We start from the raw sequence: 13,740 nt of genomic DNA, 5'->3' as shown, positions 1-13,740 counted from the left end.
TGTGCTGTGAAAATGAACTACGGAGAAGACTTGTTGGTTTATATTTTTCTGCCATTTTAGATCTTCTGTCAGATGTGCCAACAAATTTTTGCGATGTTGGCTGTTGGCGTCCTGATGAATGGCCACAACTGGAGCACTATATCTCACTTCATGAGAAAATTGTCGAGGATAATTTAAAATTTCTTGCTGCCAAAGTTGGTAAAATTATGAAGTGGTAATTCATGATGTTCTTATCTTTGTTGAACTTCTTTTGGTTCATTCATGCACACATACATAGAATAGCATCTTAAGATATTGTATCAATCTATTAGCTGAAGGCTGGTTCCATTCTTGCTTTATTAACATGAGAGAGAGTTTTGAATATGAAGAACATTGCAGTTTTTGTTCAGCAATTGTGCCATTTGAATCAATAGAATACGCCATTTGTTCGGGAGTGAAGAATGGCTATGGAGTTGATCAAACCCATAAGCTACACCGGTGTTCTGTATCTATGCAACTTTGCCCTACTAAATATTCCTGGTTTTGCATGTGTTGTCAAAGACGAGCTTCAAAGTTGGCACCTCTAATTTTTTTCACGATGCCTTTATACCCTTCCAATTTTAAATCTTTTTTCGAATCTTCAGCCTTCAAGAAATCTTTCTCACCATGTTGTCCCTTATGTGGGATACTTCTACAAAGATTACAGCCTGAATATTTACTCTCCCCATCTCCAGTATAACGAAATTCCTCTTTAAAAATTGTCAATGAAAAGTCCGCCCTCTCGACTGAAATCCACAGTCAGCAGCCCCTTATAATCTATGATTTATGACAGGCCTCTATCTCCATCAGCAGGTCTGTGTTTCCAATTTTTCCTTCTGCGGTTCTTCTGTGAAAATCCACTGATATGTCCTATACATAATAACTACCATGGAAGGATGTTTATTCTATTAATTGGTAGGAAAAATATGGTTGGATATTTGAATTTCCTAGTATTTTGTATTTGTTAGAGTAGGTGTCCAGCGAGCCAACTTGTGGCTTGGGTTTTTATTGGCTTTAATGTAAAACGATCTTTATTTTAATAATATTTTACGGTTTGTACAATTATGACATTTAATTTATCTGTTTACCCATGTAAGCTGCATAGATAAAGTCCTTTGGTGCTTGTGTGCAAGTGACTTAAGTAAAAATGCTTCTAGAAAACTTTGAAAGAAAATGCTATATTGCTTGAAAACTTGGTAGTTTACAATAAGAGCTTCACCCTATTTATATTAATCTTATTTATACTAGTAGCTTTCTACAATGAAAGCGATACATATCAACTCTCTAGGAGGTTCTAAGATCTACACTATTCTAGTTAATTCCATTCTATACTATTCTAAATGATTATTCTATGCACAAAAGATTTCACAGAAAACTCTTAATTGATGAAATATGGAGAATGTTTTAGAAGTGCTTGAACCTCTACAGAGCACCTATTTAGAAGTTTTTGGAATGCACATGAAGGTTCCGGTTCGTGATATTCCGCAACATCAATGAGTTCTAATAAAAATCTATTTATGAAATATTGGTTGATCACTTTGCAAATAAAATGCTAAAAAATCAATTTTTTATAGTTAATTGTAATAGAATGTCATTATTGTAAAGCTTAGTTTATGTGTTTAGTTAAGAAAATTATCTTTATAGTATTGATTTTATATTGAAAATTGTGACATTGAAACAAAAAATATTGATCTTACATTGAAAATTGTTAAGTTGAACCAAAAATTTACTAACATTAAAAAGAATGCTGCTATGATGTCGAAAAAGTTAATATATTCAGCGCCGCATCAGCAATTTAACCAAAATAACTGAACACTGATAGTTAGTGTACAATGACCAAAATTTAACCTGTTAATAAACTAAAATTCAAAATAAACAATATTGGCTGATTAAAAAAGTTATTTTCCATAAATTTAAACACCAACACCTACTTAGAGATGACAATTTTTCCCACGGATTTGGAGACCCACGGGGAAAACTCGAAACGGGGATCGGGGCGGGGAATCCCTGTACCCACGCCGTGTTGCCCCATTAATATTTTTGAAATGGGAACCGAACCCTGAACCCGAAAAAACGAAGATCGTGACAGGTATAGGGGTAGGGATGTAATTCGAAGACTAGGATGGAGATAACAAACCCAACTCCACCACATTGTCATCCTTCCACCTACTACACACTTTGTCACACAAAACCCCTTGTGACACCTCTACTGCCACGTGTTGTGATTTGTGACTATATACTTTAATGTTTTTACGAATCTATCAAAAGGAATCAACTTTTTCACAAAACCCCTTGTGACACCTCCACTGCCACGTTTTGTGTTTGTGACTGTATAATTTAATGTTTATCCGAATCTATCAAAGAATCAACTTTTTCATCTTTAAACGACTTTTTCACATATTCCAACTGATTCATTCGTGTAAGCACACAAAATCTCCACACGCGTGCAAAAGTATCCCAATGATTTAACTTTATCTTTACACTTAAACTAGCCGACATACACATGGTGTTTATTTAATATAATATATAAATAATTTAGCTCATAAATCATATGTATACTATATACTGATAATATATTTTTTTTCCAAATATTTAGTTTCTTTATGATTTTTTTCTAAAAAAATATTTTTAAGACTTGATTCATTAATGATTTGCAACATTATTAGTTCAGGAAAAGGAAGACAAAAATTTGACAAAAGTTGAAATCATTCATGAATCCACGGAATGAAATCTTCATATCAATATATGATGGGGTTAAAGTCAAAAAAAAAAACATTTGTTTTGTACTTTTGTATGACAAGTTTTACACCTTAATTTCGTCGGAAAAAAAAAACGATTATCCAATTTTGATTAAAAAATAAGGTATACATTGGTCACTCTATTTCGAGACATATATGTGATGTTATAGGTCACGTTTCATTGGTATGTGCATAGAGATATTCAATCATACAGATGTGTGATCATATGATGAGTCACTGGACAACCTTCCATCCGACTTTCCAATTGGTTATTATTTATCGAGTAGATTAGTCTGCAGTTAAGGTTTTATATCATTAGTATTTTGATCCGAGACAACATAGATGATCTACGTACTAGTGCTAGACTTTGACTCATTTATCGACTCCACGAGGGTCATCAGATGGCGAGGTTCAGTATGGTATCGACATACATAGGAGCAGATTCATTGTGGTTGATGATATGTATAAGCTAGAAACCGTATATAGGATCTGCTCGGATGGTATATTTTGTCGATTAATTTTCCGAAGACTGAATTATATATTCATTAATAGGTTGTGTGAAGGCCACAAAAATTTATAAATACTACAGCCCAAGAACTCGAAATTTTGGGCACATCCAATAAGTTTGAACCCATTCAATGACTTGATGACAACCTGTAATGACAAATCTCAAAAATTAAGCCATGTCCGTATTCATATTGTAACACCCAATTGATGGCTACATTATAGCATTAAATAACCTGCTTAAAAGCCTTAAAACGTTCACTAAGGCATCTGCTCAACTTCTCTCTTCCCAACTATAAGTAAAATCCAAACTATAAGTAAGAGATCAAACCAAGATAAAAGAACACCGAAAACCTCACAAAAATTCAAGAAGAAAACTGCCAAATTCGAGGCTTTCAGCAGCAGATTTCGTGTCATTATTCTGTCCATTTTCGAGTAAAATTTCTAGTAGCAACCAAATACTATATTTGAACTACAATCTAGCAACTCATATTCACGTTTGGAATCAAGAAAGACCATAGTAATCGGGCTTATGTATTAAAAAGTATATACACGTATGATATTCTATACACGTATGATATTCTATGTTCCATTTTTGAACAATTTCGTTTGAGCATGATTTATTCGTTTATGTCTTGTCTAAGCTTTATATGTTCCAAAGATTGATATAATTCAATAAAAATTTGGAAAGCTATTATAAGATATGACTGCTATATGGTAGGATTATAACTGTTATATGACCTCTATATGATGAGATTATAATCATTGTATGGCCTCGTCACTTGAGTATTAACATATAGGGGACATATATTAGTAAAATCGTGGAAATTAGATGAAATTTCAATGCTTCATGTTCAGGATATGATTATGATACGTTATGTCTTCCGTTAAGAAATGTTACGTTTAGAAAAAATATATGTATTTTTTATATATATCCGAACAATCCCCACTTGCTGAGTGTTTCCCAATTAAGTCACCATTACCTCTCTCCCTATACAATACCAACAAACAAGTTGATGGACAAATCATGAGACGTCTGGAGCTGGTGAAGAAGCCACTTTCCAAGAAAGATTATTTTCATATTTCAATTTTCATTTTACGTTTTAAGTTTTACTCTTCTGCACTATTTGATTTCTTTCATGTTGTAAAGACAATGACGGATTATTTTATAAACTGGTTTGGTTATATATTGTATTACGAGCATGTTATTTTAAAATTATGTGATTGTTAAAAAATGAATGTGTCTGTACACCTAGGTCTCAGGACATGATATTTAAATGATATTAGAGCTAGCATGATCATAATCTGACTGAGATCCTAATATACAAGACGTGATAAGATGTCAAATTTTGCCAAAGGACCAGTGCATTCATATCCTTGACAATTATTTTCGAGGTAGTATATTAACCATCAAACAACAACCTAAAATCTAATTTATAGGCGTAATCAGAGTCTCATCAGATTTGACATCCTCTATTTTTGGTAACAAGCTTACTTTTTGGTCTATTTATGCTAATCAATGATGCATTTAAGGGATAGAATCGTTACTAAAAACTTTTCTTCCTCACATATAAGTAACCCTCCCATTTTGCAAAAAGAAGATCACACCGATTTAAGCATAAATTTTCTAAAATCTCAAGAATGTTGCAACCATTTTCGAACATAATTTTGACCAAGTTTGAGCAAGAAATGGCGACCCAATCTAAGACCATGAGTAACCTCGAACTCGAGATTTAACAACTTAGAGGGACCTTCACTAGTTTTTTTTAGAAGTTACTATTCTAATAAAAAAATTTACCTGCTTATGTGTTGTTTGATTGTGGTGACACACATTCTTTTATATCTAAGAGGTTCACTAAGAAATTAGGGATTAAACCTAAAATGCTTGTTAAACCTTTTAGGATAGCAACACCTACTAGTAAGGCTATCGAAACCTTCGAGTTACATCGAGACTATAAAATCAGTAACAATATGCATACGTTCAATGCCGACTCGATTCAACTCTCAATGGTGAATTTTGACATCATTCTGAGAATGGATTGTTTAGCCAAGACTCATGCAATGGTAAATTGTTGGGGTGAGAATGTCAATTCCAAACCGAGAAGAAATCATATACCATACGCCTCGGTCTCGGGGCGTGACATGTTGGTTTTATAATGAAAGTTCAAGGAAGAAAGAAGAAAGCAACGTTTTCATTTTCTAAATCAAAAACTAGTACATCGATTAGTGAGTAGTATTCTCCAACTAATTCCGAGATCTTAAACCATGATGACCAACATCCTGCTAGGTATCAAAGAAATTTTCTTTGGAACCCACGATAATATTTTTTTTATCGGATCAGTCAACTCAGGATCAAAAAATATTTTTGCTGTGTCTCTAAGTTTTAATGTGACAATGTACACGTCATCATCATGTAACGTTGCGTCAACACTTCATTAACACCGTGTGAGAAAAAAACTAAAATTGCAAAAAGAAAATAAGAAGAAAGAAACTAAGATAACATGCTAAGATGGAAATTTGACAATTTAGAAGACTAAAATAAAAAATAGACAAATAAATAGGATCATAATTACAATTTCCTAATTAATATTATATATTTGATATGGGTTGTCACTACAAAAAAACGGAAAGCATAGCGACGGTTTTATTGAAACAATAAAACCGTCGCTATTATAGCGACGCTTTTCTTGAACCGTCGCTATATAGAGACGGTTATAAATAAAACTGTCGCTTATCAAATTAAGCGACGGTTAAATTAAAACCGTCGCTAGAATAGCGACGGTTCAAGAAAAACCGTCGCTATAATAGCGATGGTTTTTCATAAACTGTCGCTAATATTGCGACTGTTTGATAAACCCGTCGTTATTTTGTGCGACGGGTTTTTTACCCGTCGCATTATGCGACGGTCTTGTATTCTACCCTTCGTTATTTTGTAGCGACGGTTTTAGGAAACCGTCTCTTAATTTGACAAGCGACGATTTTATTAAAAACCGTCGCTATTATAGAGACAGTTTTCCTATTTGACAAGCGACGGTTTTATTAAAAACTGTCGCTATTATAGCGACGGTTTAAGGAAAACCATCTCTATAATAGCGACGGTTTTAATAAAACAGTCGCCGATCTAGATCGGCGACGGTTTTTGCAAAACCGTCGCCATAATAGCGACGGTTATGCAACAACCGTCGTCGATCTAGATCGGCGACGGTTTTTACCAAAACCGTCGCTATTATCGCTACGATTTTGGTTGAACCGTTGCTATATATCGGCGGTGCTATAATTCTATATATACCGAGGTTCGCAGACATTTTCTTAAACGATTTTTCGTCTATCTCTAGTAGTAGTTAAACTCTATCAATTTTTCGAAGTTTCGATTTTTTAATTTTGTACTAACATTTTTTCGTATTTATTTCGTAGATTTTCTCGTCGGTACGATCTTCCAGCGTTACGTGGAGCTGCATATCTTCGCGCAAATCAGGTTTTAATTTTTTTTCCCCGAAATTTTACTACATAATTTTAATTTTTGCGTATTAGTTTTTTTTATGCATTTTATGGCTACAAACCGTCGCTTCTTAAACGGCGGTTTTTTTAAAAAAATCGTCGTTTAATATAGCGACGGCTTTTTCAATACTGTCGCGAACCTTTGGATGTTCAATTTTAAATTTTAATTTTGTTCAAATAAAATGTTTTGACTTTTTATAATCATAATATAAATTTTCAAAACTAGCTATTATAAATAGATAAATATAAGTTTTCAATAGTTCAACTTTTAGAAATAGCTTCAATATCATCCATTATCACAATTTAAAGAAAGAAAGACATTTATCTTTTATGTTTATCAAACTTGGGTATTTGGTAAGAGTAAATTCACTCGCATCCAAGATTTCTTGCTCGAGGTTTTTAACCTTTTCCAAAAACATCATGAAGATCAATAAATACTTGTGAAGATTGAACGGGATAATGGTCAATTGTTTTTTAGCTTTATAAAATGTGCCACCAATACCAATCATCAAACTTTCATAATATCAATTATATGACATAAAATAAAATAATATGTATATAATTAAAAATATTATATATTTATAAAATTGGTTCGGTTAGGATTTTTCACCAAAACATTGAACAAAACCAATTTTTTCGATATGATTAATTTTAAAACCAATATAAATCGATCGACTAAAAACCAAACCAACTATTTGATTTGGCTTTGGTTTCTACTCACCCCTAAATTGGGTAATGCATGAGATTGACTAATGTTTCAACTTCATTTCTTCAATGCTTGTTGCTTCCTCAATATCCATTGTTTTTGTCCTCTAAGCGAGAAATCCCTAAATCCATATAAAAATAAATATTTTTATTTTTTTAATAATATTAGAACTCATTGATGTTGCGGAATATCATGAACCGGAACCTTCTTGTGCATTCCAAAAACTTCTAAATAGGTGCTCTGTAGAGGTTCAAGCACTTCTAAAACATTCTCCATATTTCATCAATTAAGAGTTTTCTGTGAAATCTTTTGTGCATAGAATAATCATTTAGAATAGTATAGAATGGAATTAACTAGAATAGTGTAGATCTTAGAACCTCCTAGAGAGTTGATATGTATCGCTTTCATTGTAGAAAGCTACTAGTATAAATAGGATTAATATAAATAGGGTGAAGCCCTTATTGTAAACTACCAAGTTTTCAAGCAATATAACATTTTCTTTCAAAGTTTTCTAGAAGCATTTTTACTTAAGTCACTTGCACACAAGCACCAAAGGACTTTATCTATGCAGATTACATGGGTAAACAGATAAAGTAAATGTCATAATTGTACAAAACCGTAAAATATTATTAAAATAAAGATCGTTTTACATTAGAGTCCAATAAAAACCCAAGCCACAAGTTGGCTCGCTGGACACCTACTCTAACAAATACAAAATACTAGGAAATTCAAATATCCAACCATATTTTTCCTACCAATTAATAGAATAAACATCCTTCGATGGTAGTTATTATGTGTAGGACATATCAGTGGATTTTCACAGAAGCACCGCAGAAGGAAAAATTGGAAACACAGACCTGCTGACGGAGATAGAGGCCTGTCATAAATCATAGATTGTAAGGGGCTGCTGACTGAGGATTTCAGTCGAGAGGGCGGACTTTTCATTGACAATTTTTAAAGAGGAATTTCGTTATACTGGAGATGGGGAGAGTAAATATTCAGGCTGTAATCTTTGTAGAAGTATCCCACATAAGGGACAACATGGTGAGAAAGATTTCTTGAAGGCTGAAGATTCGAAAAAAGATTTAAAATGGAAGGGTATAAAGGCATCGTGAAAAAAATTAGAGGTGCCGACTTTGAAGCTCGTCTTTGACAACACATGCAAAACCAGGAATATTTAGCAGGGCAAAGTTGCATAGATACAGAACACCGGTGTAGCTTATGGGTTTGATCAACTCCATTGCCATTCTTCACTCCCAAACAAATGGCGTATTCTATTGATTCAAATGGCACAATTGCTGAACAAAAACTGCAATGTTCTTCATATTCAAAACTCTCTCTCCTGTTAATAAAGCAAGAATGGAACCAGCCTTCAGCTAATAGATTGATACAGTATCTTAAGATGCTATTCTATGTATGTGTGCATGAATGAACCAAAAGAATTTCAACAAAGATAAGAACATCATGAATTACCTCTTCTTAATTTTACCAACTTTGGCAGCAAAAAATTTTAAATCATCCTCGACAATTTTCTCATGAAGTGAGATATAGTGCTCCAGTTGTGGCCATTCATCAGGACGCCAACAGCCAACATCGCAAAAATTTGTTGGCACATCTGACAGAAGATCTAAAATGGCAGAAAAATATAAACCAACAAGTCTTCTCCGTAGTTCATTTTCACAGCACAACTGCAACTCCTTCCATACATTTGTCTGTTCCTCTATGGCACTACTGAATCTTTCCAAGTCTTGGTGTTTTCTACTCTCGCTCACCTCATCATTTTTAAGCACAACATGCCTGATGATTACATTGATGAGGTGCAACTTACGGGTTGAAAGAGTGGGCAAAATTTTAAATGCCGTAGAGAAGAACGTAGTACAAATGCCAAAATTGGATCCAAAATAAGATGTCAACCATTTCTGCAGAATATGCTCTACATAGTTTGGTATCGACTGTTTGAAAGACACGAGGGCTGCCACAATATCCCAAATGTTCAGAAGCCCACTGAAAATCCCACACAGACTCAGAGACCATAATATGCTTTTTTCCCACCAAATTAATTCTACCTCAGGGAAACCAGGAAATGATCCGAAATCAATATCAAAACATATATTGGAGGAAGTGTCCAATTGCTGCCCTCCAATCCAAAAGAACTCGATAGCAGCTTTCTGAGTTCTGTAAAATTACAATAACATTTATTGGTCAATCAAACATAGGTAACTGTTTGAACAGGTTAGTTCTTATTGCTTCCATTCAGCTTTTGACTAAATCATCAAAATTTTCTTTTAAAGAAATGTGGGTGCTTGTTTGTTGCAAGCATCTATCCACATGGCAGTAGCTATTTCATAATTTGTTACCAGAAAATATAATTTTAAAAGTTCACCTTTCCTGGTACATGGGATTTAATAAATCAGAATCAAATCTTTGAGCCTGCAAATAACAGACACCAAACTTCTTAGAACTAGATTTAAGTACAGGGGTATCAATGACATCTATTCAGCATAAGGTAAAAGGTGACCAAGAGCAAGAAAAGGATCAAGAGATTCCATTGCTTAGAGTCATTTCAGTCAACTAAGCTCCTTTTTGTGAGGCCCATTTACTCTAACGACAATTAATGATCAAACAATAATGGTTTGAATTAAAACTGCAGCGGAAAAAGGTTTAAAATACATTAAAACGGACCTCAGGGCCTAGAAAAATTTCGGCATGACCTCCCCGTAAGTAGGACATTTGAGTTTTATATCAAAATATACTCCAACTAGAGTCATTAAATTAAAAACCGAAGTTAAACCACCTATAGCCGCACTGGCCAGGACTAAGCAGAAATTAAAACTTACCAATTACTCACCATATCAAAAGAAACCCAGAGTCGACTCAAATCATCACAAAACAACCCAATACCACTACAGATACACGGGGCATCTCCCCGGCAAATAAACTACAAATACAATACCGAATAACTCAAGACATACATATAGACTAACTGGGAGACTCCACTGAACAGAACCAAGCAATCCAACCTCAACCCCGAGCTCCACTGGCGGAATCTCGGCCTGATGCTGCAAAACGACTCGGGAGATCTACCGTGGTGCCCAATAGCAACCACAGCAGCCCCCCAGTAAACAAATGAGGTTATGATTCTGGTATGAAACAGTTCAACAATAACAACAATAAACATAAATCATGCATAATCATATAATAAAATGTGATATGAAATGAATGAAAGGCTCAACGAATAACCGGGATAACAGGAGCCAACAAACGGTACGATAACAACTGGAATAATGCTCGAGCAACAACACAGGGGAGCTACATCGTAATGCAGCTAAACCGCCCTGCCAAGTATGCGAGGTATGCCAAGCTGTGCTGAAATAACACCCCTGACTCGGCCTCCATACAGCTTATACGATATAACAGGATGGCACAACAGAACGAACTAGATGACACAATCCCAGCGCTCACCTCAAAAGGCTGCACTAACCACGGGATTGTTCAATCACATATACGGTCTCATGTGTATAGGCCTATCAGCCACACAATGATCCCGAGATAAACAACAGTGCCAGATAACAACGGATATCAACAATGGGCTAACAAGAACGACAGGGCTCAACGTGAATGTCATAACAGTATGCCCGATGCTAAATGCCAATAATATGTCATAATAATAAACATAGATCACCGCGAAGGCATTTAACAATTTACAACAACCAACAATTCATAAACACGATCAATGTAACACAGAATGGCAATTAAACATAATTTATGTTTTACCGTCGTATGTTACCGAACTGTAACATACCTATACCAACTTGAAACTCTAATATCAACTTCTCTTCAAGACTCTCGGCCTAAACAAAACCACAATAAGCCGATCGTGAAAACTACATTCCACACCAATGTCTAATTTGGCACAAAAGAGCATAAAATTCATATCTCGCTCAATATTAACTCAAATCAATATCCGCCAATTGGAAATGAAAGATAACTCAAATATATAACTTTTTCTAGATGAAACCTATTCCAGAATCTGAGTAGATTAATGCATGAATTAACAAGAACACGCTGCTACTCACACATTTCGCGGACAGAACTCTAATACTGCGCAGTTTCAGTAAAACAGGCATAAATCTCTCAATTCTTAATGGAATTTAACGAATCTTATATCATTACGAAGACAACACATAGCTCTACAACTCTGTTTTGAATCACAAGTCCAGAATCCGAGCGCATAATTGACAAAAACTCGAATTACAGTAGGTGTCCTGCACAGCACCATTTCAGAATTCGATTTGACATATTTTGGTAGAAAAATCATATCAAATCTGTTTCTTATCCAAATTTGATGATTCTAGTGGCTATAGAAAGCTAACAAACAGAGCTACAAGTTCTTTATAAGTCATTTCAACAAATTCAAACTACAAAAGTCGCAGCAACCCAAAAACTCTCACCCAAAATCGGAAGGATTCTCGCAGAAACAGGGCACCCGAACAGCAGCTTTGATCTACCTGAATCCCTGCTCAAACTTCGCGATTTCTGACTTGAATCAAAGCCTAGGATGTTAGGAAGACACCCCTTTAGACCGATTGAGATTTGGACGCCGGACGGAGGAGTTATCGCGATTTTCCCGCAGCTGCTCCAAGGGTTGCGAAAATTTGGGTTGAGGGAAATGGGTTTGGGAAATAGCTTCTCTCCCTTCTTCTATTATTGGTAAGTTGTGTATATGTATGTGTATTTTTATATATTGTGTATTTGGTTACTAAAATAGTAACTCAAGCCCATTTATCCCAGTCTGTATTTATTTTGCTCTCGTGTGTTATTTAAACTCTATATGTATTTTATATCGTTAAATTCTCCGATATTCTAAAATACATATTTTTAACACACTTTTAAAATTTATTTGGCATAAATAATTATTTTAATTTACAACTCAATAATTATTTATGCCAAATTACCGGATAATTAAATACAGGGCCTTACACTTCTCCACCCCTTAAAACAAATTTCGTCCTCGAAATTTCTGTTTATGCACATACATCTTACACACGATACGAAACCAACAATACATTACTAAGAATCAAACAGATATGGATAAGATGCTTTCATCTTCTGTTCTGTTTCCCATGTTGATTCTTCTACCCCATGCTTTGACCACTGAACACGTACAAGTGGTATAACTTTATTGCGTAAAACTTTATCTTTACGATCCAAGATACTAACAGGATACTCAGTATACGATAGAGACAGATCAAGTTCAATCTCATCAGGCTGAATCACATGAGACGGATCGGGCTCATACTTACCCAACATAGAAACATGGAAAACATCGTGGATGCCAGACAAAGACTGGGGCAAATCCAAACGATAAGCGCAAGTCCCAATACGCTCAACAATCTCGTAGGGACCAACGAAACGAGGTGACAACTTACCTCTCATACCAAAGCGAACAACACCTCTAAACGGAGAGATTCTCAAAAACACAAAATCTCCAACTTGAAATTCTAGAGGTCGACGACGTCTGTTAGCATAACTAGCTTGACGATCTTGGGCAGCTTTCATTCTCTGACGAATCAACTGGACTTTATCATGCATTTCCTGAACAATCTCAGGTCCAGTCAACTGTTTCTGAGAAAAATGTATCATATTCTACGGCCTCGTTTTGGTGGAAGAATATGAGAAAAAGATGTGGCTGAGTTTGGGTCTGTTGTATGATCTGTCAGCAAGTCAAAGCGGAAAGAATGAGAAGGGAGGATTACTGCATAGCCTTGAGGTTCTCCGTGGAACTGGAGCACATAGCTATGGATTTTTCACGCATTTGCCACGTACTTTCGTCATTTCGATGCCATTTGGGTGATTGTCGATAGGTTATCTAAATCGGCACACTTTATTCCGTATGAGAGGACGTATTCGTACAAGAAAATGGCTCGTCTGTATATTGAAATGTTGTGAGACTTCATGGAGTTCTAGTTGCATAGTCTCAGATCGTGACCCTAGATTCACATCAAAGTTTTGGACTAGTTTCCAAAGAAATGGGTACACGACTTGCGATGAGTACTGCGTACCATCCTCAGACAGATGGTCAGACAGAGCGTATGATTCAGACACCGAGGATCTGCTTCGAGCTGTAGTCATGGATTTTAAAGACAGTTGGCAAGAAGCTTTACCACTGTAGAATTTTCATATAACAACAGTTTCCAGGTGACTTTGGTATGGCTCCTTTTGAAGCTTTGTACGGCAGACGATGTCGATCACCTCTTTGTTGGGATGAATTTGGTG

At 35.2% G+C, this 13,740-nt stretch overlaps 1 long non-coding RNA gene across 1 annotated transcript; it reads right to left on the bottom strand.

Moving 5' to 3' along the window:
• Positions 1-10,280: 10,280 nt before the first annotated feature.
• On the bottom strand, positions 10,281-13,084 carry LOC140828020 (uncharacterized). Its single transcript, XR_012117099.1, has 2 exons — positions 11,916-13,084; positions 10,281-11,315 (listed from the first exon to the last, which is right to left on the bottom strand). It is a non-coding gene; the product is annotated as an uncharacterized lncRNA (long non-coding RNA).
• Positions 13,085-13,740: the final 656 nt, after the last annotated feature.

Source organism: Primulina eburnea, chromosome 1 (assembly GCF_022965805.1).
Source record: "Primulina eburnea isolate SZY01 chromosome 1, ASM2296580v1, whole genome shotgun sequence".
Taxonomy (NCBI): Eukaryota; Viridiplantae; Streptophyta; class Magnoliopsida; order Lamiales; family Gesneriaceae; genus Primulina; species Primulina eburnea.
This window is presented reverse-complemented; position numbering and strand designations above follow the sequence as displayed.